This window comes from Myotis myotis, unplaced genomic scaffold, assembly GCF_014108235.1.
Source record: "Myotis myotis isolate mMyoMyo1 unplaced genomic scaffold, mMyoMyo1.p scaffold_m19_p_14, whole genome shotgun sequence".
Taxonomy (NCBI): domain Eukaryota; kingdom Metazoa; phylum Chordata; class Mammalia; order Chiroptera; family Vespertilionidae; genus Myotis; species Myotis myotis.
Window position 1 is genome coordinate 4911493 of NW_023416318.1, and position 19362 is coordinate 4930854.

Consider the following 19362-nt stretch of genomic DNA (forward strand, 5'->3'; position numbering starts at 1 on the left):
ATAATATGATAGTTTCCACAGATGCAGAAAATGTATTGTATGAAGTTTAGTATTCCTTTATGTTTTCAAACTCTCAAACACTATGAATAAAATAAAAATCCCTTAACTCAATAAATGCCATGTGACAAAAATCAAAACCTATTTTTGATTTTTTTTTCTTTTATTTCCTCTGCTGACCCTGAGCTTTCCCCAACCTTGTAGCTTGGAGCTCTTCCCCCCACTTGACCCCACAGTCCCTGCTTCCCCTCTTATACAAAGCATAGCCCCGTGCACATGTCAGGGACACCAAAGCTGGGGAGGATCCTAGAGGAAGCCTCACCCTAACTTTTGCCTCAAAAACCTATTTAATGAAGAAGGTATGTTTCCTGTATATCAGAAACAAAGCCTGGGCTGCTTCCTTATTACCAAAGTGCTCATATTTTCTTTATGTTGTAATAAGGGAAAATATGAGGTATGAAATTTAGGGAAAAGATAAAATTTTCAATATTTTCAGGCAAGCTGATTATTTATATACAAAATACAGCAGAATCTACATCAAATAAGTGATTTCTGGCGTTCTGGAATCCAAGCCAAATCTTTCAAGAAGAGAATGATCAAAAGAATCTAATGGTAGTAGGTCAAGTGATATAAACTATGAACAACAAAGGTTTATTTGGCATTGTGCACATGATTGGTGTCTTGACAAGATTAATTTCTGCTATATGTACTTCTGTAGGCCAGAAGTACATATAGTGAGATTTCTCAATTCTCTCAAGGAGTGTTATTATAAAGGAGAATATGAATTGTGTATTTTCTAAAAATAGAAGTTATATGCTGATGGAAATAGTCCCGAAGGGATGAAAAAAGCACAAGATATATAATAAAGAGGAGTAAAACAGAAGTGAAGTTCATGTATAGGTAAGAGAAGATGCCATTTGTTTAATAGGAGCTAATGTGGGCTTTACGGGGTCAAATATATAGTTAACTTTGGGAGAAAGGAAAAATAAATAGAATTGAGAAGGAATGTACAGGGAACTTAAATACCTGAACAGTTTAATGTCTAATTCTTAAATTTGGAGGTGAATAAAATGGGGTTATGGGCATAGAAGAATAAGTATTTTTCTTGAAGAAAAAAGAAAAGGAGATACAGAAGGAATTAATAGGTGGATGTATATAAAATTGGATAGAACATTTCTAATAAACGTGTGTTTTTTTTCTTGCCCATCTAGTAGAAATCATGGTTATTTAAAGAGTTAGATATAGGAGAGAAACCAAGATGGCGGCATAGGTAAGCACCTGAAATTGCTTGCCTCCCGCAACCACTTCAAAAATACAACTAAGAGGCAAAATGGACATCATCCAGAACCACAGGAAGGCTGGCTGAGTGAAAATTCTACAACTAGAAGGAAAGAGAAAAGCACACTGAGACTAAGAAGAGGTGCGGAATTAAAGTGCAGAGGTACGGAGGCGCACGCAGAAAGGGCTGCCAACTGAGGACATGGTTGTCTTTTTCAATCGGGAGGGAGTCATAAGCTCCCGACTGCTCTGAACTCCAGTTCTGGATGAGTCTCTGGGGACCAACATTCATAAGGGGAGAAAGTGCACTGTCTGGCATCTGGCTGAACTCAAGGGCGGCTTTCTCTCAGAGGTGCTTGCAGCGATTACCACGGGACACTGAGACCTGGGGCCTCTTAGGGCAGAGCTGAGGATCAGCAATAGCTGTTTGCTCCACCCTGTTAATTCTCTGAGACCCCGCCCCATCCAAGCTGTGCACAGACGTTTTTGCATATGAATGGCCTGGCCCTTTGCAATCTAAAATTACCTAACAAACTGCAGCTGGGTCAGGTAGACCCAGAGCATCCAAAAGAAGGCCCAAAGCCCCACAGAGGCTTGCATTGCTTCACAGCTGGGTCTCATCTGGGCACCTCCAAACCCCAAACAAAGAAGAGGAATCTGCAGATCTCCTCATAGCTCCTGCTGGATAGCCTCAGGCAGAGGCTAAATTAGCACCTCCTTAGAGATCCAAGAGCCAGTGTACCCAGTGGTCAGAGTGGGACCATCCATATTACAACTCCTCAGATCCATAAGGGACACACTCAGAGGGCAGACTCAGTGAGCACCAAAGACCCACTGAAGCAAGTCTTACCCCAGAAGGGTGTCTCCAGCACAGAAGTTCTCCCACTGTAGACACAGCTGAATCTTACAGCCAGTTGGCCTGGAGGTCAATTCCTCCCAGTGATACCTACAACAATCAAGGCTTAATTACAAGACTGTGCACAAAGCCCACAAAAGGGTTCACCAAGAGTGTCCACCTCAGGTAATTAGGGAGGCTGAGCCACTGGGCCCTATAGGACACCTAGCACAGAAAGCCACTCTATTAACACAGGGAAGCAGCCAAAATGCGGAGACAAAGAAATAGGTCACAAATGACAGAAATGGAGGAAAGCAAACTACTGGATATAGAGTTCAAAACCACGTTTATAAGGTTTTTTAAGAATTTTCTAGAAACTGCCGATAAATTTAGTGAGACCTTCGATAAATCTAGTGAGACCCTCGATAAATCTAGTGAGACCCTCGAGGATATGGAAAAGGACCAACTAGAAATTAAGCATACACTGACTGAAATAAAGAATATTATACAGAGATTCAATAGAAGACTAGAAGATCGCAAGAATCAAGTCAAAGATTTGAAATACGAAGAAGCAAAAATCATCCAACCAGAAAAACAAAAGGAAAAAATAATCCAAAAATATGAAGATAGTGTAAGGAACCTCTGGGACAACTTCAAGCGTACCAACATCTGAATTATGGGGGTGCCAGAAGAAGAGAGAGAGCAAGATATTGCAAACCTATTTGAAAAAGTAATGACAGAAAACTTCCACTACCTGGCGAAAGAAATAGACTTATAAGTCCAGGAAGCTCATAGAACCCCAAACAAAAGGAATCCAAAGAGGACCACACCAAGACACATCATAATTAAAATGCCACGAGCAACAGACAAAGAGAGAATCTTAAAAGCAGCAAGAGAAAAACAGTCAGTTACCTACAAGGGAGTACCCATAAGATTGTCAGCTGATTTCTCAATAGAAACTATGCAGGCCAGAAGGGAGTGGCAAGAAATATTTAAAGTGATGAATAGCAAGAACCTACAATGAAGATTACTTTACCAAGCAAAGCTATCATTCAGAATTGAAGGTCAGATAAAGAGCTTCACAGTTAAGAAAAAGCTAAAGGAGTTCATCACCACCAAACCAGTATTATATGAAATGCTGAAAGGTATCCTTTAAGAAGTGGAAGAAGAAAAAAAAGGTAAAGATACAAATTATGAACAACAAATGCACATCTATCAACAAGTGAATCTAAAAATCAAGTGAATAAATAATCTGATGAACAGAATAAACTGGTGAATATAATAGAATCAGGGGCATAGAAAGGGAGTGGACTGACAATTCTTGGGGGTAAAAGGGTGTGAGGGGTGCGGGAAGAGACTGGAAAAAATCATACACCTGTGGATGAGGACAGTGTGGGGGGTTAAGGGCAGAGGGTGGGGTGGGAACTGGGTGGAAGGCAGCTATGGGGCAAAAAAGAGGAACAACTGTAATAATCTAAACAATAAAGATTTAATTTAAAAATAGAGTTAGATATAGTGATAAATGTTCAAGCAATATGAATTTTTAGTGAGAAAAAAACTACTTTTATATTTTTTCCAGCAGTACTCAAATACCCAATAAAAGATCAGAACAGTGGCTGAGGTGTTTGTACTGAGTCACAATTTTGCTGATGATTTCCATGCTAAATGAAGTGTTGATAGAGGGAGGGAGGGAGTAAGGGAGGGAGGGAAGGAGAGAGAGAGAGAGAGAGAGGCTACATTAATCAGGGCACTTCATTGTGCTGAGCTGATTTGGTTACCTTATGTGAGAGCATTAAATAGTGACATATAAGCAAGGGCACAAGAATATAATTTTATAGGAAATTTTAAGTATTATTTTTACTTATATTTATAATGTACTTTTTAATTCTCCTTATTTTTTATTGTTAATGTAATTATGCACAGTGTCTCCCTAATGCATCTGGGAGTTAGAAAGTCTTTACATTACTTCTCGTTACCTCTTACTCCAGTTTCCTTCTTCTAAAGACTTACCAGTTCTCGGATTGCAGTTATTTCTCTTACGTATAGAAGGCTGCAAATACAGGGCACTCCTTGGAATTATGTAGTGCACCAGCCTTCATGGCTGTTGTTCCTTTCTAAGTACTTTGTTCATTTTAGACTTTATCCTGACTTCTTTCTTTTACGTTTCATTGACACAAGGCAGTTGCATGAATAAGATTCCCAGTGAAGATTTAGCTTAACAGAAGAGAACTACAGTGAATGCAACCTCTCTAAAAATGATTAGTAAATTTAATTACTCTAAAAACAATCCATGGGCCATTGCCTCTACTGGGATATAATCACTGGCTCTGCCCAGACCTGCTTTTGCACGTGGTGAGAGAATAAAGAATATTATTTATTAATGCTTTACCAAATAGAGGGCCACCCAAATCACATCCCCACCCAAGGAGCTTAATTATTTGCATCTGATTTAACATGACACCTTTTATAAAACATAATAAAGATCTTATGTAAGGATCCGTCCTTTTCTCCGAAAGAAGAATGGACAGCATTACAATGTATTCTTCCAATGGCCAGAACAACCCATATACATCCTAATTTTTATTTGTTTTTCTTTAGTTGTATAAATGTATCTGAATTGTATATTTTTTATATATGTAAACTTTTACAGTGTTATCAACATAATCATACTACTTAGCAACACTTTGGCCCTTGATTTGTTTTAGTTTTGTCTTTGTGGTTAAATGATATATTATAAATAGTTTTCTTTTTTAAAATATATTTTATTGATTTTTTACAGAGAGGAAGAAGGATAGAGAGCTAGAAACATCGATGAGAGAGAAACATCGATCAGCTGCCTCCTGCACACTCCCCACTGGGGATGTGCCTGCAACCAAGGTACATGCCCTTGACTGGAATCGAACCTGGGACCTTTCAGTCTGCAGGCCGACGCTCCATCCACTGAGCCAAACCGGTCAGGGCTATAAATAGTTTTCTATATCAGATGTATATCAGCCTGTTTGGATGATTATATGGCATTCAATATGGAGTTTATAATACTTTTAAAAACCAATTCAGTAATTAAGAGCCCTTTCCCCTAAATTTTGCTAACTACAAACATGGCTGTAAATAAACTCTTTGAAAATATAGTTTTTAAGTCTTATACAGCAGTTATCATGTGGCTTAACCTTATTGGTCTCCCCAAGAACTTTCAGCTGTATCTGGCACTGATACTAAAAAATAAACCATAACACAACAACAAACAAAAACAACACCGAAGGCAGAACTGGGCTCCAAACATATCTCCCGCAGGAAACAATAAGTAAACTGTTACTTAACTTTCCTGGGCTTACTCTGGCTTGACTATCTCCAGCTCATTTCACCTTTAGTTGTTTTAAAATATAACCTCTGCAATCAAATACTTTTCCGGTAATATTAATTATAGCATATAAGAAATTGTAACAGCCACAGAATAACTTGAGTTCACCAGACCAGAATATTTTCTTGGATCTCAGAACATGGTTTATGTATTAAACATTTTGTATACTTCTTAAATCCAAACTCACTTCCACATAGATAACAAGTACGTTGCACAAAACAATACAGTTAGCTCTCTGTTTGCCTCACTTTGAGTTTATCCCAGCATACTGAACTCTGGGATAAGGAGCAAATCCTCTTGGGAAGGGAAAAGTCTGATACAATTGACCCTCACACTAGAACCAAGTTGTGTCCTAAAATCTGTCTTGGAATTCAAATGAGAAGATACGTTTTCCAGCCCAGTTAGTTGGCCTCTTGCCAACAGTGAAACTGAGTTTTCCTCTCAGAAATAAAAATGTTTCCATCTTCTTGCCTCCAAGAACTATAAAATATGGGACTCAATAAATGCTTTGTAAACATGCAAGTATTCAATAAGTATGAGAAGTGTATTTTTTCCCCTTTGGTTTTCCCAACTATTTTCTCTGGAGTAGTAATTTGAGAAGTTTTAGTCAATGGAGATTATAGTCCTCATTTTTTGAAATGGCCATCTCTGTTAAGGCTTTGATAATGTATAGGCAAAGGAAGGTTTTTATGCCTCCCAAGAATTATATTTCCTTAACATTAGTCTGGGAAAGGCTGCCATCAAGGAAGTTTTGATCAGACAAGCCAGGGAGAGCCCACCCAGTAGAGGAAGAAATTCATGATAAAAATATAAAAAATAGCAATCTAACTATATCAAACAAAGGCCCACAGGATTAATCTACAAAACTCTAGTCTAGAGTTAGACATAAAGTGCTCATTTGAATAGAACGAAAGAAAAAAAAGATGATCAAGTCATGGATTCTGTCACTGGGAAGCTCTTAGTGCAGCCAGGATGCACAAGATATACAGGGTGGGGAAAAGTAGGTTTACAGTATTATTTAAAGGGAGTAAGCTTATTTGCTCACCTGACATTTAAAACCAGGTAAATTCCATGACAGAAAACTTACCCCCCCCCCCGTTGTTTTTCCTCCAGAACTTGTATGGCATTTGTATGTTAATATACTCCCAACAAATATGCACACCATGAATAAATAAATGACAGGTATTATAAGTGACATGCACAAAAATGTTCATAACAGTGTTGTTCATAATAGCATTTTTTTCTTTTTTTCTTTATTGATTAAGGTATTAAATGTGTCCTTATCCCCCCATCCCCTCCCCAACTCCCCCACTCATGCCCTCACCCCGCTGGTGTCTGTGTCCATTGGTTAGGCTTATATGCAAACATGCAAGTCCTTTGGTTGATCTCTTCCCCTTATCCTGTATATGCTAAGGGGAGAAGGTAGAACTGACACAAATATAGATATTTTGGAATCAACTAGACCTAAAGTTTACTTGTTCTATCATACTGCCTTGTAATAGAAGGCATAAAAATCCCTCCTTTATAAAAATAATTATTATAATAACAATAAATATAACACAAATAGGAGATTTGGCATATATTTTTTGTAAATTGTTCAAATATTCAATAATGTCTAGAGTCAAGAAATTTCTCCGGAGATCTATTAGTTTCACACATTGCTCAGACACACACACACACACACACACGCACACACACACACACGCACATGCACACGCACATGCACATGCACACGCACACGCACACACATTTTTTTAAAATACCCTTTCTGTATGCTCTGAATAAGTGGGAGATTTGGATGACCCTATCAGCAAGTTAAGGGACTTAATGTACAATCCTAGGGCTATGATGACAATGTTGTAATTTTCTCTGGTGACTTTTAGTTTTGTGTCAAAAAGTCAGATCAACTGAAAATCCAATTAAAACAAAGTGTAGTAAAGTTCTATACAAAAGGTTGAGTTCATTAAGTAACATCATTAAATATGTATTTCTTTTAAGAATAAGGCCTTTGGACTCCGTGAAGAGATATTTAAAAAATAATATTACTGAAAAATAAGGCAATTTTAGAAATAAAATAGATTTAACTCATTCCAAACCTGATTCCTGAGAACTTTTGCAACTCACTCAGCTATTATAATGAGCAAGCCCCTTTAACAAAATTCTAATTTTATTTCTCAGACATCTCATATAAATATTATATAGCACAGTGCTTCCCAAATTTTGCTGTACATTAGCATCACCAGACCAAGTAAATCAGAGTCTCTGCAGGTGGGAGAAAGGCATCAGGACGTTTTTAAGTCTCCCAGGTAAATACAATATGTAGAGTGTGAGAACCACTGGTGAAGAATTCTAATATTTTAGTGTAGATAGAAATCATTTTGTGTGCTATCATTAGATTGCTAGTTCCTTCTCCCATGTAGCCTCATTCAGTGGGTCTGGCCTAAGGCACTCTGGATGACTTGGGTGCGAGTGATCCATATACACAGATTGAAGAAATACTTTTGCATAAAGCAGGGCGACTCAAAGGGTGATCCTGGGGACAGCAGTATCGGGATTACCTGTGAGAAGGGAAAGGGAATGGGGAATAAGGAACAGAACACTCACAATGAAGAGCAAAGTGCTTGGATTTGCAAGTCATCACTCTCCTTCCTGTGTCTCACTCCCTTGGGTGAATGACTCTCCCTCTTCTAATTGTGGCAGTGAGGGTCAGAATAAAGCTAGATGTGAAAAAACTTAAAAAAATATGCAGTTTCTACAGATGTATGGGACTAGATTAGCAGTATTACTAGTATCATTACTATTAGTATTGTTACACCTTTCAAAGAGGAGCCCTATGATAAGTAAATACTCAAAAAAGAACATGCCAGTAATATATGAAGTTATTGTAGGAGCTTGGCTCAGTGATGTAGGAAGTTGCCAAGGTGGCAACTATCTCTACAACAAGAAATAAGCTGGGCAAACTGCAAATTAGTGATTTTTTAAAATATATATATATATATATATATATATATATATATATATATATATATAAATATATATATATATATATATATATATATATATATATATATATTTCTTTATTGATTTCAGAGAGGAAGGGAGAGGGAGAGAGAGATAGAAACATCAATGATGAGAGAGAATCATTGATTGGCTGCCTCCTGCTTCCCCCCTACTGGGGATCGATCTGGCAACCCAAGCATGTGCCTTTGGCTGGAATGGAACCCGTAACCCTTTGGTCCACAGGCCGATGCTCTAGCCACTGAGCCAAACCAGCTAGGGCTAATGATGTTTCTTGAACCTGTTATAGAACTGAAGTTTCAGGGCAATCAGCTAACTCTAAATGTGTGAAAAGGTGTTCCTGCCCAGACAAAGAGGACGGGGGCACTTCCTTAGCTGGGGAAATGCCATTGGATGCCATATAGTCAGTTAGAAGAATTCAGCTTAAAATGTTTAACAATTGCTAACTGGAAACTATGAGCCAAATGAAAACGTGAAGCAAGTCATCCTGAAACAGATTCTCTGAATAGTCCTGTAACCATTAAACAAATTGAATTCTTCATTTTAAAACTTCACCAAAAAGATATCTTTGACTTAGAATATTTCACTGGAGAATTTTATCAAACAGAAATGAACATGTATGTTTACACAAAAACCTATACACAAATTTTATAGCAGCTTTATTCACAACAGCCCAAAACTATAAACAACTCAGATGTCCTTTGGTGTGTTAATGGTTAAAGAAATACTGAGAAAAACACATTATGGAATACTGCTCAGAAATAAAGAAAAATGGACTATGTTAATACACACAAAAATGTGAATAAATCTCAAAGTAATTATACTGAGTGAAGAAAAATAAAGCAATCCTCAAAGGTTACATACTGCATTATTCTAGTTACCAAACATTTTTGAAGTAACAAAAGTATAGAAATACAAGACAGATCTGTGGTTGCCAAAGATTATAGAGAGATCAGGGGATGGAGTGAAGTAGGCATAGCTATGAAAGGGCAACATGACGTATATTTATGGTGAAAAAAAAAGTTCTATATTTTGACTGTATCTATGTCAACATCCTGGTTATAATATTATGCTATAGCTTTGCAAAATATTTTTATTGAGAAAAATTGGATAAAGGGTACCCAAGATCACTGTATTATTTCTTACAACTGCATATAAATCCACAAGTACCTCAACAAAAAACAATTTATTAGAAAGTTAAGGGAGAGACTGTTCTAAATTCCGTGCAGCTTAGAAATGAGACAGAATTAAAATTCATATTATTAAAGAGGTTCTCTGAATTACTGAGAAAACAAGCAACCCTATAAATAAATTTGCAATGAATTATGAAGCAACTATCATCTGAAGAGATGCTTATGATATGTTGTAATCTGGAATGCAAATTAAAAAATAAAATGTTGTATTTTAAGGATTTATATGCTGTGGACACAAAGAAGAGAAGAAATGGGCATCTGCATTCATTGTTAATAGCAGCATAAATCAGGAAAACCTCTAGAATGGGAATTTGGTAGTATCTGTCAAAATTAAAAATATATATGCATACACATAACCCAGAGATTCTGAGTCTGTACTCTCAACAACTGTACAATATGACCTCTATAAAGTCAACATTATTGACTGTTGGGCACTGTTACAAGTTATGAGAAAAGGAAATTAAAAGGCAATCTCTACATTTAAGCTTGTGTGTATGCTAATCACTCAAAATTATACTGCACTGAACTAGTTGGAGCAAGAGCAGGTTTTGTTTTTTTTCCCGAAAATGTAGAGTGATTGGGTTTGAGTATTATTTAATCATACTTCCGAAGATAGATAGAAAAGATAAAACAGAGGGGCAGAAGGATTATATGTTCCAATGTGTGTTGGTCCCTTTTTCTTCTCTAACTCTGAATTGTCTCTCTTGCCAAAGAGTGAGAAATTAGAAAACATTATTTCTTAAAGGTTGTTATAAATCAGAAAAGCTTTGGCATTCATTCAGATGAAACCAATGAGAAAGCAGGACTTCATTTAGAAAGTAGAACCGGCTTCAAAGGGGTGTAGCAAAATGAAACTTTTTGTCTAAGTCAACACATACTCAAGGCTATGGAGATATTCCAACCACAGTGATCACTGAGGTCTGGTGTGAGACAGGGTTGGTGATATCTTTAGAGAAAGTCCAAGTTTTCAGTGACACAATGTAGACAGAAGTCAAGCTCTTGTTTCACTATCAAGCCTTTGATGAGGAAACAGAATTCTCTTCGAATGAACTGAAATGCATAGCTGTACATATTTCTTTCCCAGGAGAAAAGACTTTACTAAAGAAGAAAGCCGATGTTAGGAAAGCAGGAAGAGGCTATGAGGTCATGCTCTTTTGGATATATAGATATCAAAGATTAATTCTTGATTATCCAAAACAAACTTACTAACAAAGTAAGTGTTTATGACAAGAATAATTTGAAATCCCACTTGGGGCATTTGGACTAAATCTCTGGATTTACTTTCAACACCTGTTTCAAAAAAGTTGTGGAAGAAATAATTTCTAAGCTTTCCTCCTGTTGTGGTTAATTCTCTGTGTATGTTCCTCTGAATTCTATTGTTAACAAGAGACTCCCAGAGAAATAACTCATAGGCAAACAATTTAGATATAAAGGGAATTATAAATAGAAAATGATGGTTTTAAGCATCTGTGGTTATTCCTTATTGCTTTTCATTTGGGGAAAGAATGAGAGTGAGTGTTTCATTTAGGTTTTTGATAAGTAAAATTTTCACAGGGTAAAAACATTCAAAATGTATTAAAGGATGTAATAAAGGGTCTGACTCCATTTTTTGAAAAATATATTTTTACTAGAGGCCTGGCGCATGAAATTCGTGCATGGGTATGGTCCCTAGGACTAGCCCAGTGATAGCGACGCTATGACATGCGTGTCAGAGGTGACACGCAAACTCATTTTTTTGGTTGATTTTTCTTTGTTAAATGGCATTTAAATATATAAAATAAACATAAAAATATAAGTCTTTGTTTTACTATGGTTGCAAATATCAAAAAATTTCTATATGTGATATGGCACCAGAGTTAAGTTAGGGTTTTTCAAAATGCTGACACGCCGAGCCCAAAAGGTTTGCCATCACTGGGCTAGCCTGTGACCAGGGCCATCTTCCTTGGCTGCTGGCCCCACTCCCCCCACACCCCCTGCTGCCACCCAACCAGGTTCCCAGTTTGCCATCGGGTGATCAGAGCCTGTGGGCTGGGGGCAGGGACCAAGAGGTCAGCCATTCTGTCCACTCGTCAGCCCTGCCCCCTACTGGGGGAGGAACTGAGAGGTGATCAGTGTACCTCATAATAACTGGTCGAGCCGTCATTCGGCCATTATGGTTGCTGGGCTTTTATTATATAGGATTGATTTCAGAGAGGAAGGGAGAGGGAGAGAGAGCTAGAAACATCAATGATGAGAGTATCATTGATAGGCTGCCTCCTGCATGCCCCCCACTGGGGATCAAGCCTGCAACCCTGGCATGTGCCCTGTCTGGGAATCAAACCTTGACCTTCAGTTCATAGGTTGACATTTAACCATTGAGCCATGCCAGCCTTGCTGACTCCATTTCTTTTTTTTTTTTTTTTTTATGTGTGACCTTTTTTCTTTTAGTTGCACATCTGGAGAGGCTGATGAGAAAGTTTGCACACGTTCCCTCCCTAGGGAAATTCAGACCTGATAAAATCCCAGCCTATGTGTTAGCCACTATAAAATCCCAATCCATCCCATCTGCCTTGCTCACATCAGCCAGAACCTGCCAGTGCCAGCCTTCTCTCTTTGGGAGTTTCTTGTGAAAGTGATACTCCTTTCCATAATTCTTGGTATGTGATGTCATCAGTTTGGGCATGCAAACCAAATGTTGGGTGGAGTTTATCTTCTTTTCTTGTAATATTCCAAGGAGTAGTGCTGTGATCAGGATGTCTGGACAATGCCCACCAGCAGCAGGAGTCTCTTCTCTTGCTTTGATTTGCTAACTGGCTCTGCTGCCTGTAAGTGAGCATTTTGAGCTTCTGCGTGCCCTTTGGGTTATGCCGCTACCTGGCTGGTGAGTTTATGCTTTGAATTGTACTACACTGAGCTGCACTTGCTAAGTTCTACGCAGTGCAGCCTCTCTTGTACCGAAGCCTTCCTTAAGTGGCCCTGAGTTGTGTGTCTCAGCTGGACCTACTGCGTGTTTTGATTCTAGCATAAGCCATGACAGATGCTAGGCTCAGGAGAATGACTTTTACCCATGACCCTTGCCTGTGTGTCTCAACCTGGCATTGGCCCTTGTACGATAGAGGGCTCAGGGAGAAGACTCAGATCCTAAACCAAAGGTGGACCCACCTGAGTGGAGGAAAAGCTGTTACTATGTGACATGCTGAAGTCTACACTCCTAAAAGCTGAGGATTCCCTAGGACCACGCAGAATGCCTTTGCTGCTGCTGTCGCCTATGCCTGTGACACCTAAGTAGATCCCAAGATTCTAGAGATTCCAGAAAAAAATACCTATGGTTAATTAATTAATTCCGGAGTTAATTCAGCCATTGTGGTTGGAGGCTCCTAACTCTGATTATACTGACTTGAGACTCTCTGGAGAAACAAACTGATAAATATGGTCAGGGTAGAGATGATCATCCAAAGTATATACATGCATAACCACACACACACATAATAAATAAAATAGGACAAAAGGAAGGAAGGGAGGGAGGGAGGGAGGGAGGAAGGAAGGAAGGAAGGAAGGAAGAAAGAAGGAAGGAAGGAAGGAAGGAAGGAAGGAAGGAAGGAAGGAAACCTCGATACAGGGCAAAGAAAAAAAACCTGAAATAAATGTCCACAATTTAACTCAATTGGAAATCCAAAATGTACCAAAAGAATTTTTACAGCCGAAACCGGTTTGGCTCAGTGGATAGAGCATCGGCCTGTGGACTGAAAGGTCCCAGGTTCGATTCCGGTCAAGGGCATGTACCTGGGTTGCGGGCATATCCCCAGTAGGAGATGTGCAGGAGGCAGCAGATCGATGATTCTCTCTCATCGATGTTTCTAACTCTCTATCTCTCTCCCTTCCTCTCTGTAAAAAATCAATAAAAAAAAATATATATATAAAAAAGAATTTTTACAAAAGAAAGATAAAAGGATGTCAGTTGGCTTCTATGTCTTCAAATCATAGATCCCGAATTAACTTTAGCATCTTCTAAAATGCATTAATTGGCAAAGCTTCATGACTTTAATGAATATTGGAGCTCAGATTAAAATTATACCTGAGTATCTCACTAAATTTAAACAAGGTATCTTAAGGAAGTTACCAAAAATAAAATAGAGGACAAATACATATGCTTTACCTTAATGATCAGACTTATTTCCTTGCCTGGATTTCCCTTGATCATAGAACCCAATGCCCTAAAATATCCCAAAATAAGCATGGAACATCTGACCCAGTCTACACTAATAAAAGACAAAGATGCTAATTGACTGTACCTTTGCTATGCCCCAAGCCATGCCCACCAGCCAATCAGAGCGACTATATGCAAATTAACCCAACCAAGATGGCGGCCGGCAGCCACAGAGCTGGAGCAAGCAGGAGGCTTGGTTCCCTGGGCGATGGAGGAAACCAAGCTTCCCAACTGCACTGAGCTGGCTGTGGCCTCCGCTCATGGCAACAAAGTTTCAATTATAGAAGACAAGTAAACCTCATATACCTGCTTCCAGCCAGCCTCCACTGGGAGCTTGGGTGGCTGGGGATTGTGGCCAGCCTGCAAACAGCCATCAGCCCCTCACCCAGGCTGGCCACACCCTCATGGGGTGAGGGTCCTGGCTGGGGGGCTTAGCCAGCCTGAAAACGGCTCTCAGCCCCCTACCCAGACTGGCCAGGCACCCCAGCAGGGCCCCTCACCCTGAAGGGGCTGTGGCCAGCCTTCAAACAGCCATCATCCCCTCACCCAGGCTGCCAGGCACCCCAGGGGTGGCCTAAGACAGCAGGTGGTCATCCCCCAAGGGGTCCCAGACTGCGAGAGGGCACAGGCCGGGCTCAGGGACTCCCCCCTCCCCCCGCAAGTGCACAGATTTTTGTGCACCGGGCCTCTAGTGAGTAATAACATAAAATAAGTTTGAACTTAAATTAAGTCTTGGAATTTACACATTAGCTTACAAAATGGGATGCAGCAGGTCACTGCCCCCCCCCCCCGCCCCCTTCTTCAAGTAAAATAGTTAATATGGGCTAATGTGAATGTAAACAGACTTGTAAGGATTGAAACTCTTTATGCTAGGGTTCTTTAGTGAAGTGATGATTATTCCCACCGAAACAGCCAATTTGGCCTGTTCTTAAACTTGAAGAGAATGTATGGTGGATTACAGCAATCTTAATGCTGTGATCCCACCAATGTTATTAAAATTAGTGACTTCCTCCAAAGAGCAACTGGTAAATGTTTTGCTATCACAGATACATCATTACAGCAGCAGTAGCTGACCACATACTGAGCTTTTCTGAAAATAGAGTCTGTCATTGTCCCTGAGTCTGTGGCCCTTCCTGAGGGCTAACTGATGTCCCCAACACAATTTCATGACTCATCTTTTATTACTGCACTGATTTGCGATGCTTCCTTTATTGGATGCTGAATTTCTCTATGTATATGGATCTGTGTTCGGACTTTATTTTTTTCCTATTGATATTTTGTCTATACATTCATGACCAGTGCCACCCAGTGTCAATGATTGAAGCTTAATGCCACACATATTAATTAATATGATTAGTCCCCGTTCCATATATGACTCCCAGTGAGTACTAGGGCTTTCTAATTTCCTAGTCCAAAGTCTCTTTCCTCCATATGGTGGAACCATTTCTCCACCACCATATAAGCCCTACATTGAGTGTCTGGGTGATTCCTGACTTTATCCGTCAGTTCCCAAACTTTACTGCATATTAGAACCTTCGGAGTATCTTTTAAACACTCAATGGCATTGCCTCACACTATACTAATTACATCAGAATATTTTCTGGTAGAAGCCAGGTACCAGGAGATTATTTATATATATATATATATATATATATATATATATATATATATATATATATATATATATATTCCTAAGTGATATAAATGTGTGCCAGTTTGTGAATCACTGCCTTAGGTAGATTCAAAGGCCACAGATGCCCAGATGGTTGTTTGCCAAGTAAATTTTAACATAAATAACATGTTAATTGGTCCAGGTGCCCTGTGATTGAGTTCCATGATATCATGAGCAAAGTTCTCTGTGACACTTGCTATACTAGTATATATTATATATGACTCTACTTGCTCTTGTCTATTTCCTGCCAAGGTTTAGAATCCCACCACTATACATACTAGACAGTGACCACTTACGTACATGGTTGATAATGGCCACTTGTGCCATCTTACTGGTATCACTAAGAACATGTTAGGACCACACCTTCTGATACTATAGTTAATATGTTTTACTTTATTTCCTCCAACTGCCTGTTGTTAAATGTTTCCACTAACATGGCCATCTATCTGTAGGTGTTCCCAATATTCCCAGCCTGGCATCACTCAGAGAGGGCCAAGCCATTACTCCCAACGTATTCCTGCAGGTTTATATTAGGGTACTCATGACTGTGATTTATTTATTTATTTATTTATTTAATAAATTTTATTGACTTTTTACAGAGAGGAAGGGAGAGCGATAGAGAGTTAGAAACATCGATGAGAGAGAAACATCGATCAGCTGCCTCCTGCACATCTCCTACTGTGGATGTGCCCGCAACCAAGGTACATGCCCTTGACAGAATCAAACCCGGGACCTTTCAGTCCACAGGCCGACGCTCTATCCACTGAGCCAAACGGGTTTCGGCATGACTGTGATTTAAGTTGTGTAAAACTACCACATCATATTGCACAGAAGGAAAATTCAAACAAAAAATACACATCTGAGAAATAGAAATGATACTTTAAGACTCTCAAAAGAATTGTCAGAACAACTTCATTGGAAGATATTCATTTCTTAAGAATCTTAACAGGAGCTGAAACATTTATTTTTCACAATAAGAGTCATAGTTTTATATTTTGATTACATTTTAGCTCATATTTAAGTCTTGGCTGAGCTTCAGTTGACTAATTTCCGAATGGTGTCTTAATTATTAGTGCACTTTGTTGTATCTCTTCAGAATGAGGCAACTCTCCACATTTAGTCAGGGTCCCTTGGGAGGTAACTGTGTCAGGTGTACATGAGTGAAATGAACCCCAAATATCTTTTTAATTGAAGCCAGGTTATTGCAACAGCTGTTTACTTTTTATTTGTTTCTAATTAGAACAGGAAATAAAATTCCATTTGTTCAAAGCGAGTCTTAATTGCATGTCTTCAAATTTATTTTCCCTGATTTTATTTGCCTGCAGTTAAGCAGTTTGTGATAATACACAGTGGTATTGTTGACTTTTATCTGTTGCCTACAGTTTACCTTTATAGATGACTTTTACATTAAGAAATTTAAATTTTGCTTTGTGAGTATTTATCTTTTTATTTTGCTTTTTACTGACTGAAAGTCTTCCCGCATTTTTTGTTGAAGCTAAAATATGGCAACACCCATTTGAATAAGATGGAGCTCCTCATATCATCATGTATCACTCCTTCCTTCCCCATCTTTCCTGTCACACAGTAGGCTTGAATTTACAGCAGCAAGCATCACTTGGTGCATCCCCGGCAGAAGGATTATGGATATCCCGTTCTCTTGGCCCCCTACAGAGAAATGCTCTTGGTGTGGGATGCAGCTTGAGGTACCTATAGTGCTATAATCTCAGGAGAGGGTGCCACATACCCACTGGCCATTCTGCCCTCACTTTCAGATTATACTATATTATGGTTTTTGAGGAGCAGAATCTAATGCAGAATATTTACCAATGCATATCTCTGCTCCAATAGACAATTTAAACACAGCTCCCCAAGGAATTCTCTGAAAATAATGATTATATCATCTGTGTTTATTAACATAATTTCTCCTTGTATGTATGCATATAAGCATAACCAATGGACATAAGACACTGGGGGGGTAGGGGAGGCCAGGGGATTATCAAGGGCGGGGGAAAAAAAGGACACATATGTAATATTCTTTGTAATACTTTAAGCAAAAAACAATAAAAAAGTAAAAAAGAAAAAAAACAAACATGTTCAAACAGCTGTGAACAACAACAACAACATAATTTCTCCTTATTCCTGTGTCATCACATCTTATATTCAATGCAATTTAGTTCAACACAATAAGGACCTAAATACATAGGGATAATTGGAACATCATAGGGGTTACAGTGAGGCAGAAATGGCTCCCATCTGAGCCATAGCACCTAAGATCTATGTGGCTTTGGACAAATTACTTACCTTCTGAGGTTTAATATCATCATCTATAAAGTAAGAATATAGTACATCCTAGTTGTGTTATCAAGAAGATTACATATTTCATATATATATAGTATGCATATTATAGATGTTTTTAAATATTTTAGCAGAATACTTTCTAAACATGAAATTATGCATAGAACATATGCACAGAAGCCTAACATGAAAAACAGATTTTTAAAAATTTAGAGTCACCCTAGCCGGTTTAGCTGAGTGGATAGAATGTTGGCCTGCAGACTGAAGGATCCTGGGTTTGATTCCAGTCAAGGGCAGGTACCTAGGTTGCAGGCTCCATCCATGGCCCTGGTCGGGGGTGCATGCGGGAGGCAAACAATCCATGTGTTTCTCTCTCACATCGATGCTTCTCTCTCTGTCTATCCCCCTCCCTTCCACTCTCTCTAAAAATCAATGGGAAAATATCCTCAGGTGAGGATTAACAAAAAAAAATTGTTTTTAGAATCCATGACAGCAAATCTGACACCATTAGAGACTAGTTTTGAGGAGGTAGAGAACCACCTGAATCTGGAGGATTTATGTGCACGTGTGAATTAGAATGATACAAACACGCAGTCCCAATGCCTGGAAAGTTACAAGGAAAATAAGAGGAAGGAACTTGAAACCTTCAAAGCTGAACTGGACACAGAGCACACCCAGAAGGTCCTGGAAATGGAGCACACCCAGCAAATGAAGCTGACAGAGTGGCAGAAGGTTTCTGAGGGAGCCTCGCTGCAGTACCTTTCCCCAGTTACCTGCAGGTGACAGAGAGGCGTGAGCCTGAGGGCAGGATGTCATCCTTGGAGGTAAATACCGACATGCTGGAGCAGATGACTATGATGGACATATCTGACCAGGGGACCCTGAAGGTCATTTTGTGTTTTTTTTTTTTTCTTCACTGGGTTAAAATTTAATAAAATATGCTTCATGTTATAACATTGAGCTTCATAATAAACATGGTAAAGACTCATTGGGGGAGAGGTTATCATGGTAATATTTACAGATTTATTTTTATTTTTAATCTTTACTGTTGCAAGTTGGGTGGAGAAGATAATGCCAAGCTAGCCCCTGTCTTAGGGTCTGAATCAACCACATCAAATTGAAGTTGCTCTTCAGGTACCAAGTTTCTCTGAATTATGAGCCTAGCCACCTTCCTTATCCTGCACTGACCCGGCCACCCAGGACCCCAGTGAAGGTGGAGAGCCCAACCCCAGCATTCAGGCTGATGAGGAGGGAGTTGAGGTGACCACTGCCCTTGCCACTTCACACACTGAGGACAGCGACTCCTAAATCAGGGCATCACATTCTCTGAGAACCTTCAAGGGGAGACTCAGCTGTGTGCAGAATCCCACTGTGAAGGCCGGTGGTTTAATGGAGGCCCCTGATTTCCACGCAATTGCCAATAATTTATGAGGAACTGACGGAAAGAAAAGCTAACAATAAAGTTTGAGGACTTTAAAGAAAAAAAATAGAGTATCTTAACAAAAATTTGGTGTTGTTGTATCATTTGTT

General features: G+C 39.1%; 1 pseudogene; it reads left to right on the forward strand.

Moving 5' to 3' along the window:
* Positions 1-19140, forward strand: part of LOC118669391 — a 46467-nt pseudogene extending 27327 nt beyond the window's left edge.
* Positions 19141-19362: the final 222 nt, after the last annotated feature.